The sequence below is a fragment of the Euphorbia lathyris genome, chromosome 4 (assembly GCF_963576675.1).
Source record: "Euphorbia lathyris chromosome 4, ddEupLath1.1, whole genome shotgun sequence".
Classification (NCBI taxonomy): Eukaryota; Viridiplantae; Streptophyta; class Magnoliopsida; order Malpighiales; family Euphorbiaceae; genus Euphorbia; species Euphorbia lathyris.
In genome coordinates this window covers 36626324-36636819 of record NC_088913.1, presented here as the reverse complement: position 1 = coordinate 36636819, position 10496 = coordinate 36626324, and positions in this window count along the sequence as shown.

Genomic DNA, 10496 nt, shown 5'->3' with positions numbered 1-10496 from the left:
CAATCAAACAAATATCAACAACTTACTAGATTCAAACAAGTAAAACTTATATCATGAAGCAACAACTAGCAACTTGAATTGAATGGAATTCATAATTGAAATTAAAAGCACCTCATTGACGTGTGAAGCGCAAATATGAAGAGGATAAGCATAACTGAATTCATCTGATCTTGATATCGCATGCCCTGAATTCTCCTTGCTAATGTCAATCATTTCTTCTCAAATTGTTATCAATTGCAATCAAGCAAATATCAACAACCTACTAGATCCAATCAAGTAAAACTTATACCATGAAGAAATAACATAATTTGGTGCATTTTCTAACCAACATAATTTGGTGCAATCATTTCCATTAGGAGACTAGGCAGCCCGGATAAGGGAACCAGGAGCTAAGATATATATAGTTTAAGAAGATTAGCATCTTGTAATCAATAACCATATTTATTTTGACTGCAACAAATAAACAATTTCATATCAGAGCACAAAAACAATAATTTGAAGACTTTGGAAATGCAAAAAAGAGCTCACTTTAAGAGAGAAATTAAAGTCTATCAGCAACAATTTTGTTTGGATGTAATGAGCCAAGACCTTGGCAAGGATTTGATGTAAACATATTTTGTGGATATATATAGAAAGTAGATAAATTTTCTTTAAATGTCAACATAAAAACTTTCCCAAAGATTTAATAAGAATTAAACAATTAGAAAAATAGCTAGCACTATAGGCAAGTAATGGTAAATATAACATCAAACAAAGACATTTTCACATACCTATATAAAGAGCTTTGCGCCATTTCTTCCCCATTTACCCTTCACCAAGCCACCAATCAAGAACAGAAGAATAAAATAAAGAGAGCTCACCAATCTGATCCACCAGAACGACCCATGAAGCCCAACTCTGAGAAAAATAGGAGAGATCACGAGAGAAAAAGGTCACAAGAGATAATACAATATCGGAAAATCAAATGGCAACTCATCGCCAACGAAACCTTAAATTTCCTCGATACTAGATTTATGGGGTTCGAGACTGAAGAGCAAGGACCCAAGCAAAAAACAAAGAAACACAGAACTGACAAGCAGAGGACAAAAAAACCAAAATTACCAGATGTAGATCTAACAAAATCAGAAAATATAAAAAATAAAGAACTCGAAATCGAGCTTACCAGTCAGAAATGGAAAAGGGTTCGAAGGTCGGCAGGATAATAGAATGCTAATCTCGATGGTCAGAAGGAGAAGTGTTATAAACTTTAATGGAAGCCCCAATAAACGTTGTCAGTAACTCCTTAGCGAGTGTTAATTTGGTGAGAAGGGTAAGATCGAAACTAGTTATCCAAAGCATAGAGCGGCGGCTGTATATGAGAGGATTAGGGTTTGAGATAAGAACAACTGAAGGAGTAGAAGAAAGTGGAGTTGGGGAATACGAGGGTTTTCACTTTTCTTTTTCTCTTTTCATTTTTCTTCTCACATGTATTATTCTACTCTGTACGTGCCTCTTCATTTAATTAATTTCTTTTTTTTTTACTTTCATTTTTCATGTACATATTTTGTCCATATAAATAAAAGGCCTAATGTTTTGTTTGATAAGATAAATTTAATGACCAAAAATTTAGTCCTTAAAATTTTCAATATAGTGGCAAAACACTTTTCACGAAGTTAATGACTAATAATATTGTTAATGGCTGATTTTAGTCATTAATTGAAGACTAATTTATATTTGGTCATTAAAATTGGTCATTAACTTTTGTTTTTCTTGTAGTATGATTTGATTAGTTGTTTGTGTAAATTTATTTAGTACTAAAAATTAGTCGATTGCTAATAGTTGTTCGTGTAAAATGACAGATAAGAACATTGGTCTTTTATGACTATTAATTTTTCTTGAATAATTCATATTTTTTTAGAAAAATAAATTCATATTCTTTTTTTTAGAAGAATGATAATCATTTCATTCATAAAAAAAAAAATAGAACATCTCGACATAAGTAAGTAAAAAATTACAATCCAGAAATACACTGGAGAAGCTTGAATCCGCATCTTCAATATCATGAATTGTGATAGAACAATGATAGACAGTTCTTGAAACTGTTTTTGGTACAACTGCGAGAAACATATTCCATCTAGAATCGACTTCATAGTTTTTTTTTCCTCAATGAATGACTTCATAATCTTTAAATGAGCAAGATCTATGTGATGATAGAAAAACTCTTATATTTCCTATGAAAGAAAATATGATAATACTCATATATAGAGACATACTACAACCATCCATAAATAAAAAAAGAACAAAAAACTACAAATAAAGAAGAAACTACCAAATCTACCATAACAACAACAACAACAATAACAAAGCCTTAGTCTTGAAATGATTCGGGTCGGCTAACATGAACCATCATATAAAACCGTGAAATCAAGTCGTGTCAGCGACACAAATTCTCTCCCTCCACTCTTTCCTATCCACTACCATATTTTCCTCAATCCCCAATACACTCATATCACTCTCGATCACCCTCCTCCAAGTTTGCTTAGGTCTTCCCCTACCCCTCACCACTACATCCCTTTGCCACTCTTCAGTCCTCCTAACCGGTGCATCAAGCGCTCTTCGTCTTACATGGCCAAACCACCTTAGTCGGTTTTCCCTCATTTTATTCTCAACAGATGTAACCCCTACTTTTGTCTTAATTATTTCATTACTCACCCGATCCTTTTTCGTATGACCACACATCCATCTCAACATACGCATCTCCGCCACTGACATCTTATGAGTGTGACAGTGTTTCACTGTCCAACACTCCGTACCATATAACAGTGCTGGTCTGATTGCCGTGCGATAGAATTTTCCCTTCAATCTATTTAGCATGCCGGGGTCACAAAGGAAACCCGTAGCACTCTTCCACTTCGCCCAACCTGATTTAATCCTATGAGCAACATCTCCATCTACTTCTCCATCCGTTTGGATAATAGATCCTAAATACCGAAAGCAATCCGATGCCTGAACAACTCTCCCATCTAGGGTGATTGTCCCTGCCTCCCTACTCCTATCGCCACTAAACTTACACTCCAAATATTCTGTCTTATTTCGGCTCAGCTTAAAGCCTCTAGATTCTAAAGTTTGTCTCCATAGTTCCAACTTCCTCTCCACGCCTTCTTTCGTCTCATCAACCAACACAATATCATCTGCAAACAACATGCACCATGGTATACCATCTTGAAGTGAACTCGTTAGTTCATCGCAAGGACAATCACCCTGGATGGGAGAGTTGTTCAGGCATCGGATTGCTTTCGGTATTTAGGATCTATTATCCAAACGGATGGAGAAGTAGATGGAGATGTTGCTCATAGGATTAAATCAGGTTGGGCGAAGTGGAAGAGTGCTACGAGTTTCCTTTGTGACCCCGGCATGCCAAATAGATTGAAGGGAAAATTCTATCGCACGACAATCAGACCAGCACTGTTATATGGTACGGAGTGTTGGGCAGTGAAACACTGTCACACTCATAACAAATCAATAAAAAAATTTATTCACTAACAAAAAAGCAAAACAAAGTAAAGAATGAGCTTATCTTATGGCTAAAAACCGGAAGAAAACCTCAAAACCTCTTAAGTTTTTATTAATATATATAAATTAATGAAAAAAACATATATGTCTATTCTATTTTGGTTGCCTTTTATGCTTACTTTGTTTTTGACAAAGTAAGCTTTACTTTGTTTAAAGCTTACTTTGTCAAAAACAAAGTAAACATAGTCTAACCTTCTATTTTGATCCTACGAATAGCATTTGAGCATTATTTTTGCCCCTCTTTTTTATCCGATTACGTGTAATATAATCCATATCTATAAATAATAATAAAAAACAATATATATTAAAGAAAAGATTTAAAGCAAAGTCTGAAAGTTTTCTGTTGCCATTTTTATGAGAAAATTATTGCTTAATCTTTATCCTAATAAACAATAAAACAATTTCCTATCTTTTGGCCTTTCAAATGGATCAATTGTTTTAAAAAGCGCAAACCTTTATAAAACTACTAGTTTTTGACCCATGCGATGCACGGATTCATCTTAATATATAAATATTAACAAAAATATAATTAATAATTACAATTAATGATATAAAAAAGGAGAAAGTGACACCTCAGCTCTATCGTTACTGTTTTATATTATATATAGATATATAGATATGCAAAGAAATAGAGAGATTTTAGGGACTAATTTAAATTATGTAGAACTTTTAGATATAGATATGCAGAGAATTAGAGAGATTTTAGAGATTAATTTAAATTCTGTAGAACTCTTAGATATAGTACGGATAAAATAATCTTTTTATAAATAAATATAATAATATAACTAAAGTTAATATATTATATTTTTTATTATATTTTTTATTAGTAAAAAAGGAGGAAGTGACACCTCAGCTCCATCGTTATTGTTTTATATTATATATAGAATATAGATATGCAGAGAATTAGAGGGATTTTAGGGATTAATTTAAATTATGCAGAACTTTTAGATATAGATATACAGAAAATTAGAGAGATTTTAGGGATTAATTTAAATTATGTAGAACTTTTAGATATAGATATGCAGAGAATTAGAGAGATTTTAGGGATTAATTTAAATTATGTAGAACTCTTAGATATAGTACAGATAAAATAATCTTTTTATAAATAAATATAATAATATAACTCAAGTTAATATATTATATTTTATATTATATTTTTTATCAGTAAAAAAGGATGGAGTGACACCTCAGCTCCATCATTACTGTTTTATATTATATTGATAACCCGCGAAGCCCAAAACGGGTCATATTCATTTCGCAAGCCCAGCCCATATTAAAGCCCCATGGGCTAAGATGGGATGGGACCCGAATGAAGGAAGCGGGCGCAGCAAGTAAACCACCCCGAATTCCTAAACGGAGCGTCAAGACTTCCACTCAGAACCACGTTCGTTGCCATGAAAGCCACGAAAGGGACATGGCCTAAAAAGGGGTAACCTCCCTCAGAACGTGGACCACTAAGGAGTAACCGCCCGCGGCGGTTACCCAAAAAACACCTATAAAAGGCCTTAAGAATAAGGGGGGAGGTACGTTCACATTTTTTCCCACAAAGCTATTGCTAAATTATAGACTCATTCTTACAAAAACTGACTTGATCGTCGGAGAGTTTTCCCGGAGATCCTGTCTCCGGTTTTGTTTTGCAGGTAACTCCGGCAAAGAATATCAAAGCGGATCCAGCAAGTTATCATTGGTGCGGTGAACGTGGACCTTTTTTACCAACATTTGGTTAAAGGTACGCGAAGAACATGTCAGAACCATCACGAGCGACCGGCGTTACCACTAGATCAACCAGTATGAACTCCAGGGGACCACGGATTGCGAATTCGCAACCTGCAAGTACACAGCCTGTGGTGCCTGACTCATCGGGTCCTTCGGGACAATTGAGTCCCTTATTGGAAGTCCAAGTGCAAACTGAGATGGAAATGTCCAATAGTGATTTCGTGCAGATGGCAGGACAAGTCTTGGCTTCGAACATGAGCCAGGCGGCTGGGGATCGAATGATTAATTTACTAACTGCCCTCGCCGAACATAATACCGCCGTGGCGGCTGCTCCTCAAGAACCTGTGGTTATCTCAACACAATCACCGACTATCCCTGTCGTATCGGCCCTCCCGCAGCCATCTCAGGCGCCAAATCAAGTGGGCCAGAGTAGTCGCACAAACCCACACAGCCACCCGAGCAACTACTCGCACCCAGATCTCATTACGACTATACATCCGACCTGGCAGCCATCCCAACCGTTGCCAGGAGTGCAACGCACTCTTCCGCTACAGCAAGTGGAACCTTTTCCTCACAGACATTCGGAGTTGATGACTCCTGGACGAGAGCACACATGGAACTTTGATCCTATAACGGGACAGCGGTTAGTCCCCCAACAGGCACACGTCTCAACACCGATGGGCGGATGGATGCCACCCAGAATTCACCAGCAGCGGATGGAAGAAGTCCGGCGAATACCCGATGTTGACTTAGAAGATCAATTACGAAGCATGATGGAGCGAATGGGGTACTCGCCTAGGCCGAGAGCAGAGGTCCAGAGCGATTCACCTTTTGCCCCTTCGTTGCGGGAATTCATTCCAGATCACAGAATCAAAGCGCCCGCGATACCTAAATACTATGGGGATCCAAATTCTGATCCTGAGGCTCATGTCAGGAACTACAGAGAACTAATGGATGTTGCAGGAGCGAGTGAAAGCATCATTTGCAGGTTATTCTCGACAACTTTGGGCGGAGCCGCATCTGATTGGTTTCGATCTTTACCCGCAGAATCTATTCACAATTGGCATCAATATAGTCGGGATTTCTGTGCGAAATTTGTGGGCTGTAAAGCAGCGGATGTGACGGATAGGCAGCTGAAGGAGATCAAACAGCGAAACTATAATTCCCTAAGGGAATTTGTTATCGCATTCAACGATATTCTGGTGCGATTGCAAAACCCGGATATCGTGAGCATCCGCAACATCATGGCAGATGGAACCACAGATTGGAGTATGCGGGAGGAAATCATCCGCAACAAGCCGCGCACAGTGGCCGAACTCATGAAAATAGCAAAGGAATTCATGGAAGTGGATGATGTCAACAGGGAACATAGGGCTCAAACCCGGTGAGAAAGAGATGCCGCTAGATCCACTTCGGACAATCGGCGCCAGACCCAGTCCAAAAGTAATTTTGTTCGAAGAGGCGATCGCCCCTTTCAAAGTGGCGGATATCAGACACCATTAAACACGACTCGCCAGGAGGTGTTACTTTGGATTGAAAAGAGCCCCCTGAAGAAGGATGTGCGGTTCCCCGAGGTAAAAGGTCGAACCAGTTTGGGGCGACATCCTAACAAATATTGCAGGTTCCACAGGTTGAATGGCCATGACACAGATGATTGCTACGAACTGAAGAAGGAAATAGAAAAACTGATCGAGAGAGGCAAGCTGAGTCAATTTGTAAGAAAAGATACAGCTGATGAGAAAACAACGCTCCCGCATGAGGGAGAAACACGACCAGAAAAGAAGCAGAAGAAAGGGGTGATAAACGTGATAGCAGGCGGAATCTACGAGCCTCCAATAAAAAGAACTCGCCGTGAACGGCGAAAGAGCAACACACATAGGGGGATGCCCTCAATTACTCATTTGCGAGAATCACGGAGCCACATGCGGATGCCCTAGTGATCACGATGGCCGTTGAAGGATGGGACGTCAAGCGGGTCCTTATCGACACAGGCAGTTCTTGCAACGTCATTACCCGGACAGCATTCAACAAGTTGGAAATCAACGACGAGCGGGTGGAACACACCTTCATGGATGTAACTGGTTTTGGGGGTCAATCCTCCCAAACAAGTGGGCAGGTGGTGTTGGAGGCAGAAATGGGCGATAAGAATCTAAAATGGCGAGGTGATTTAGAATTCGCAATTGTTGATCTCCCACTGGCCTACAACATAATTCTGGGACGGCCATTCCTGTTGGAGACGGAATCGCTCATCTCAATGAAGCATTTAACGTTACATTTGCCAACACACCAAGGGCGAGTCATAGTTGAAGGTGATCAACTTGTATCTCAACAGGCCTATACATTATCACTTGAACCAAAGCCAGACGAGGAAGATAGGGTAGAGGAGAAGTTGCCAGCGGAAGCATTGGGAGAAACGGAACTATTCGCCATCTCAAGCGACAAAAATGTGCGAATAGCGACGGGCCTCCCCGAAGAAACGAAGAAAGCCATTGCCGAGGTGCTGGTCCAGTGTGAGTCGGCATTTGCCGCCCCAAATGAAATACTGAAAGGAATAAGTCCAGACGTAGCAACCCATCGTTTGAATGTAGACAAAGGTGCAACCCCAGTGCGACAGAAAAAGAGAGGACATGCTCCTGAGCGGCAAAGGGCGATTGAAAAAGCAGTGGCGGATTTGCTAAAGTCAGATGCAATTCGAGAAGTCACCTATCCGGAGTGGTTAGCCAATGTGGTGCTAGTCAAAAAGCCAAATGGAACGTACAGAATGTGCGTCGACTTCAAAGATCTGAACAAGGCATGTCCGAAGGATATGTATCCGCTTCCTAACATTGATATATTGGTAGATGGAACTGCAGGATATGAAGCTTTATCATTCACCGACGTGAAATCCAGTTACCATCAGATACCCATGGAGAAGGCGGATGAAATCAAAACATCGTTCATAACTCACCAGATGACTTATTGCTTCAAGGTGATGCCCTTTGGATTGAAAAACGCGGGAGCAACATACCAGAGGATGATGAACAAGATATTTTCAGACAAATCCGGTGAGAACTTCTCGATCTACGTTGATGACATGATCATCAAAAGCAAGAAAATGCAAGACCACCCGCAGGATATCAAAGAAATCCTAGAAGTGTTGATCAAATATGGCCTCAAATTGAACCCAGAGAAATGCACATTCTGAGCAAGAGCGGGAAAGTTCCTGGGTTTCATTGTTAGCGGCAAAGGGGTTGAGGCGAATCCTGAGAAGGTTAAAGCAGTAATGGAGATGAAGACGCCATGGAACATAAGGGAAGTACAGAGACTGAACGGGCGGTTGGTGGCATTAGGGCGATTCATATCATGCTCAGCTAGGCGATGTCTACCTTTCTACAATGCCATCAAAAAATCCAAGTCCTTTGAATGGACGCCGGATTGTCAAGAAGCATTTGAGGGGATAAAGCGATTACTATGTTATCCGCCCTTAATGAGCAGGCCGGAAGACGGAGAAGATTTGTTTCTTTATGTATCCGTCACTAGCATGGCGATATGCACTGTGATGGTGCGAGAAGAAGAAGGGCAACAATATCCAGTATACTACGTGAGCAAAGTCCTGAAGGATGCATAACTCCGGTATTCGAAGTTGGACAAAATGGCCCTCGCAGTGATAACCACGACGGCTAGATTGAAACCATACTTTCAGGCGCATACTATCATTGTGAGAACTGGCATCCCAATGCGAAAGGTATTACAGAAACCTGACGCATCCGGCCGGTTGATGGAATGGTCAATTCGCCTGGGAGAATTCGATATTCGCTACGAAGGGAGACCAGCGCTAAAGAGCCAAGTACTCGCCGATTTCGTGAACGAATTCACATGGGATGACGATGAATGTCCGAAGGCACAAAAAGAAGAGTGGAGCATGTACACAGATGGGGCCTTATTTGCAGACGGAGCTGGGCTAGGAATCGTCATCAAAGGTCCGGAGGTTATCCGCCTGTGCTATGCAGCAAAATTAACTTTCAAAACTACCAATAATGCCGCAGAGTATGAAGCAATGATATGCGGATTGAAGTTGCTCAATGAACTCACCCCAGAAAGAGTGGTAATCTACAGCGATTCCAAACTCATGATAAACCAGATCACAAAAAATTATCTGGTGAAACAGGAGGAGCTCGTAAAATACCATCATATAGTCGGCCGATTGACACAAGAGTTAACGCACAAGGGAGTCGTTTGGGAGATGGTGCATGTTCCACGAGGCCAAAATGCAAAAGCTGACGAATTGGCAAAAGCAGCGGCAAGTAGAGAACCATGGAGTCAAAAAGCATGCAGCTTGGAAATAAAATCGGCACCAGCATTCGAGGTAGATCAGATTATGATCATCGAGGAACTGGAAGACGATGAAGATTGGCGGATGCCAATCCGTCAATATATGGAGCAGGGAGATTTGCCGGTTGATAAGAGCTTAGCCAGAAAAATAATTGGGCAGTCGGCACGATACTCAATGCGGGATGGAACTTTGTATCGGAAATCGTACACATGTCCATGGTTGAAATGCGTTAGTCGCAATGAAGGAGACTATGTGCTGCGAGAACTACACGAAGGAATTTGTGGCGCGCACGAAGCTTCGGCGGCATTGGCAAGAAAGGTCAAACTGATGGGATACTACTGGCCCAAGGTGGTGGAAGATTCCCAAAAGATGCTTGCGGAATGTCACAACTGTCAAATCCATGCGAATGAAAAGCATGTTCCCGGAGCTGAACAAATCACTATAATGACGGCGTGGCCATTCGCAACATGGGGAATTGATATAGTGGGTCCATTCCCAGAAACAACAAAGAAAAGGAAGTATTTGATAGTCGCAGTGGACCACTTCAGCAAATGGGTAGAAGCGGAGGCAGTAACCGCACAAACACCTGAGCGAATGATCGAGTTCTTACGAGAGAACATTATCATGCAATTTGGGATCCCGCAGAAACTTATAACCGACAATGGCACCCAGTTCAACTGTGCCAAGTTCAAAACATACTGCGAAAGCATGGGAATCAAGAATCATTTTTCTTCTGTAAACCATCCCCAATCAAATGGTATGACAGAGGTTACCAACAGGGCCATGGTTCAAGGCATCAAGAAGCGGCTAGGTGACAAAAAAAACAGGTTGGGCGGATGAGATACCCCATATGTTGTGGGCATACAGAACCTCTGTAAAGGCAGCAACAGGCAAAACACCTTTCTCGCTAGTTTAT